Consider the following 6,000-nt stretch of genomic DNA (forward strand, 5'->3'; position numbering starts at 1 on the left):
GCCCCCCCCCCCCAACCACCAACAAACCCTTTTTCTTATTCTTTTTTTGCTATTTTGGAAGTGAAGCTGTTTTATATTCTCTACTGCTGTGGTCCTTTCCAAAGCCCTTTTAAAAGTCTACTTGCACAATGCTCATTACTTGCAAGTTTTTTAAAAAATCCATTTCTCAATTATCATCTCTACAGCAGAATATGCTGCGACCACAGATGAAATTGTGTGTACAGTTCTGGCGGCTGCATCTCAAGAAAGAGATTGTAGAGCTGGGGAAGGTGCAGAAAGGGGCAATTGAAGTGTTCAGGGGGATGGAACGACTCCTCTATGGGAAGAGAGTGGTTCAGGGTGGTGTGAAGGAGCAGGGGGAGGATAGTTTACAAAATAAGGATAAGTAAGGGGAAACATGATAGAAGTCATTACAATTACGCATGGGGTAGAGCAGAGGTCATCAAACTAAGGCCCGCGGGCTGGATACAGCCCACCGGGCTCGTTAATCCAGCCCGCAAACCTTGCGGACCCTGCCACCTGCTCGGTCAGTCCCTGTGCTAAACAGGCGCGGCACAGAGGCCTCACCGCGTGGAGACTGACTTCCGCAACACAGCACAGCACGGCTTCTGATTGGCTGCAAAAAGCTCCTGCAGCCAATCAAAAGCCACGGATGCCTCTGGGCAGGCAGCGATGCTGGTGTGGCTTCTGATTGGCTGCAGGAAGCTCCTGCAGCCAATCAGAAGCTGTGGACACCTCTGGGCCCCACCCCTTCCTTCCCGCTGAGGCAGCTGAGCAGGAGGAAGCAGCCGAGTGGGAAGGAAGCAGCAGCGGCAGCGGTGCAGAGGTTGCCTCCACAACTCAGGCCAGTGGCATGGGCTCTGTGCCCCACCGAGACAGAGGACACCGACCCAAGACCCCCGGGGTAGAAAAAGCAGATAGTAATAATTTTTCTCCATCTGGCCAGTCATCATACTAGAACCTGGGGTCATTCCCAAAAGCTGAATGGTGACAAATTCAGGACAGACAATAGAAAGATTTCTTTCCCCTCATACAGGATATACTTAAACTATGAAATTTACTATCACAATTTGTGAAGGTGACCATTAAGTTAAATGGCTTTAAAGGGGAATAAGACTAATTTGTAGAGGGCAGGGCAATCAACATCTCCTAGTCATGCTGGCTATATTCTAGAAGTGTTCATTGGCTCCATGAGGAGACAAAACAATGAGGCAAGTTGGGGTGATTCCAGAGTCTTCCTCCGAAGTCAAGGCACAACAACGTCAGTAAACCCCCCTCCCTGTCAGATCAGGGCCCCCACAATGTTTTCATGTCACTCTCTTGGTGAAATACAGTGTGAGCTTAGTGCTCATTTCTGGATTACTTGCTTCCAGAAAATTGTGCTGTGTTCCATTATAGCTCCACTATATTCCACTATCATTCTGAAAGCAGCTTTTACATCATGTGAAAGCTCAACTAGAATGCGGAACATATCAATTAGGGGAAAGTTGTGAAAACTGGAAAGAAAAAAAGTCATGTGAATGCAGCCTCAGTCTCTGACAGTAAGAGTTGTTCAACAATGGAACAGACTTCCTTCGAAGGTTATGGACTCTCCTTCACTGGAATTTTTAAAGCAGAGGTTTGGTGGTCATCTGTCATGAGTGCTTTAGTTGAGATTCCTGCATTGCAGGGGTTTGGACTCGGAATCCCTTCCAACTCTACAATAATATGATTCTATGATCCTTTGCTTCATCTATCTAACCTAGCCTGCCTGTAAGAGACTCCCCAGGGTTTCAGACAGGTAACATTCTCAGCCCTCCCTGGATATGCCAGGGATTGAAACAGGAACAGAGGAAGGGCTGTGGCTTAGTGGCAAACCATTGGTTTTGCATAGAGAAGGCCTCAGATTCAGTTCATGGCAGCTCCAAGTAGGACAAAATGTCCCCTGCCTGAAACCCTAGAGAGCCCATGGAAGTCTTGGTAAATACTGAACTAGATGGAACCAAAGATCTGACTGAGTACAAGGCAGTTCCTCTGATCCTATCCTATGTATGTTCCTGTGCTCTATCACTGAACGACAGCCATTTCCCAAGCTTCTCAGAAGATGTTTCCTGAACTAAAGTGTCAATTGAAAGCAACAGAAGTCCATTTAGTCATGCATCCTCAGTCAACAACATCCTCTTTGGAACATTTATCTCGAATATGCCTTCATTTTTACCAGTATTGTAGGTATGATGAGGGGGCATCACATCATTCTCTGACATGACACAGGATGATGGCTTGATATTTATAGTTGTTCTGTTGTTTTAATTATGTTCCATGCTGACCATCTTCTATGAAAGCAGCTCTACAAGGCTGAGCTTTGATAAGAGTGTTTACATGAATGTTTGATAAGCATCTGGCATCCCTTGGGGTTCTACATGACTATGCAATATAACAGGCAGTCTCTGAACTCTGAAGCTTGCATTTGCCACCTGAAAACACAATGTGGCTAGGAAGAAATCAGTGTAAAGTTGTTGTTGTTTTTAAAGAACAATCTTTACACTGGATTCTATCAAGCCAAATTTTGTTTTCAGGTGGCTAAAGATGTAAATTTAAATATCTAATAGAGGAAGATTGCTCCTGATGCTTGAAGGTAAAAAACAAAACAAAAAACCCACCCTGTGACAACACCATCTGTTTGTGGACAATCTCTGGGAGAGGCAAATGGACCAAATCTTCTCATTTAATGCACACCCCTTGTCCAGTTCACTTGCTTTATTGTTCCCAATTCACTTGCTTTTTGTTAAAAGCCTACTGACATGTATCTGCTTGATGCGGTGTCCTGTACCTGAAATGGCATTTTATGAGCTCACGCATGGAAGAACACCCTGTCTGTTGATTTACCCTTCATGCAGCTGTTCTAGTGTGTAGAGCCAAATTCATCCAAGTAGTAAACCCATGGATTTCCATTTGAGAAAGTAGCTGCTCAGTAGTGGATTTATGTGGCGGCATTGCAGCAGGAGTTCACCTGATTCTCTATAGCGGAAGGCACATGGAAGGCATCTGAAGCATTTGGCACTGGTCAATGTAAACAAGCTTTGTCATTGTTTTAAATGTGACATTCCAGCTTCTTTGAGATGTTGATCACGCTGGTTAAGTAGAAATATAATTCAAAAGGCAAATGCAAGTAATAAACACTTCAATCAAAATAAATACAAAACGGCATGTTTATGTCTTGGTACTGTATAATGTTACTAAGAGCTACTAAGAGGCATGCTGAACATGTCAAGCAGTTTTGTGGTCCTCAGAAGAAGGGTGGTATATAAATTAATTTTTTTAAAAATACTGACCTCTGTTTATTGGTTGATCTTGCTCAAATAACCCTCAAGACAGTAATACACACAAGCCTAAAATTTCCACCATTCAGCAGGCAATAGTCCCCTAATTTATGATAGATAGGGCCAGAATGTGCTTTCCTTTAGCTCTGCAGTTCCAGGGCAACGGACAGGTGCAGCTGAGGGTTCTTTAAGACAGGCAACATGGGAAAAAAGCTCCCTGCGTCTGTCAGTCTCTGGATGATGGATGGGGCCAGGCTTGTCTCCCTCTTGCCATGATGCTCTTTCTGGGAGACAACATCCTATAGTGAACTTTGGATAATGGCAGAGACAGTAGGGTGCTTCCCTTCAGCTCAGCAGTGCGAGGACAATTTGTACTCAGAATTCAGTGTTATTTCTGGCAGGGACGGAAGGGGAGAAGCAATCAACTTGAACATGTCTTCGTCTGGTCAATGGACAGGGCCAGGCTGGCCCCGGCAGAGCTTGTGTGAACCAATTCCGTTCTTCCAGTATGACTCACGTCTGCTTGTATACAAGATGTTGCTAGTGACAGTTACCTAACCGGCTCTTGCAAATCATGTGGCGTGAAACTATGTAATAACAATATAATCTCATTTTTTAAAGAGAGAGAATGGTGCCAGTGCCAATTAGGGAAAGATACCAAGAGAACTTCCAAAAGACAAAAGGGAAAGAGAATGAAAAAGCAATTGAATGCTAATGAGCATTTAGAAATTCTACTTGGTGCTTGAGGTGCCATTGATTAGCCTTCCTAGCAAGTGGTCCTTTACTGTTCCCAGTTTGAAGCCAATTGGATTTTTCCTTTCAAAGAGAAACTCTCCAGGCTAAATTCTCATCTAAGTTACACCAGGGCATATCAGGAGAAGTGAGCACCATACTCTTTATGAAATTAATCCCTGCTCACACTGGAGGAACCAGGGTCAGTGATTCAGCATCTAAGCTTTGCAACAAGACATGGAGCTTGTAAGGATTTTAATTTTAATAAGGAATTATGAATAAATGTTGGGTTTTAAGGTTGACAGTTGAACAAAACTGATCTGTAAAGAGCTATCACTTTAAAGCTTTTTTTTTATGACTGGAAATGTTTCAAATTGGCATCAAAATGTGGCATGCTAAAATTAACGACATAACCTTTTGATTTTGATTACTGCATATTTATTATTATTTAATCAAGTAGGAAAACATGTTATTTTCTATTCTCCAAGGCCAAAAGTTTAAGCTGTGTATTTTTTTCTTCTTCCCTCAGATGCTGGCACAAGCACATTAAATTTCAAAATGCCTGTGTTATTTTCTCCTTGAGACAAACACAAATATTTTAATTAATACAGTTTTCTCCATCTGTTGAGAAATGAACTGTGCATCATAGGCTATGGGAGCCCATTGAAATGATTGACTCTTCCCTTCACCCCCCAAAATCCCTCAGAACATTGGGCAGGAGGGAATTACAAAACAACCATGCACCTGAACATTTGCACCACACTTAGAATTTGCAACCAATGAGCTAATTGGAGTTTCACTTGAGAGGGTTTCGAGCCTCAGCTCAATTGCCAGAACAAATTACGTTGCTGCAAATAATCTTGAAAGAAGTTGCTTTGAATATTTACATGTATTTATATAAACCCACGCAGCATTAAGGACTGGATTATTATATTTTAGGAGAAATGTTGCCTTTTGACAGGAGTGAATAGCCTCTTGGGGAGAGGGTAAGGAACCTTACCTGAGAAATCACTTATTTATATCCTGCTTTTCTTCCTCATGGAGCCCAAGGAAGTCTACATGTAGTTTCCAGACACTCACCCATCTCGACCTTGACTTCTTTAGCTTTGGCAATGTAGTGGCCTCATGTGCCTTCAGCTCATCCCATAGTCTTCAACACTTGTGTATGTGTTTGCAGCACCGATAGGCTGCTCCTTTTGCTCAATCATGGTGCATGTTTCAGACATATTTGGGGTATGCGAAAATATCCCTGAAATAAAATGCATCCCCTTTCCAAATATGTGCTGAGTTGGGCCTTCTCCCCCTTTACCAGGTGCTGGCATCATCACCTGCAACTTCTTTTACTATTTTATTTATTTATTGAATTTATATACCACCCTATACCTGGGGAGCTCAGGGCGGTTCACAGAATAAAACCAAGATATAAAACCACAAAATAATACATAATAAAATTTATAAAAAGAACTCAATAGCCCCCCCCCCCAAAAAAAAGCCCCAACATTTTTAAAGGGCATAGGATGTAAATTAGATCAACCAAAGGCCTGGTTAAAATGGAATGTTTTTTCCTGGCGCCTAAAGCTGTATAATGAAGGTGCCAGGAGAACTTCCCCGGGGAGAGCATTCCATAGAAGGGGAGACACTGCAGAGAAGGCCTGTTCTCATGTTCAAGAAGAAGAAGAAGAGTTTGGCTTTGATATCCCGCTTTATTACTACCCGAAGGAGTCTCAAAGCGGCTAACATTCTCCTTTTCCTTCCTCCCCCACAGCAAACACTCTGTGAGGTGAGTGAGACTGAGAGACTTCAGAGAAGTGTGACTGGCCCAAGGTCACCCAGCATCTGCATGTGGAGGAGCGGAGATGCGAACCCAGTTTGCCAGATTACAAGACTACCACTCTTAACCACAACACCACACTGGCTCTCCTCTTGAGGAGGAGACACACAAAGGAGGGCCTCAGAAGATGATCTCAGG

This window comes from Podarcis tiliguerta (assembly GCF_965153285.1).
Source record: "Podarcis tiliguerta genome assembly, chromosome: 1".
NCBI lineage: Eukaryota > Metazoa > Chordata > Lepidosauria > Squamata > Lacertidae > Podarcis > Podarcis tiliguerta.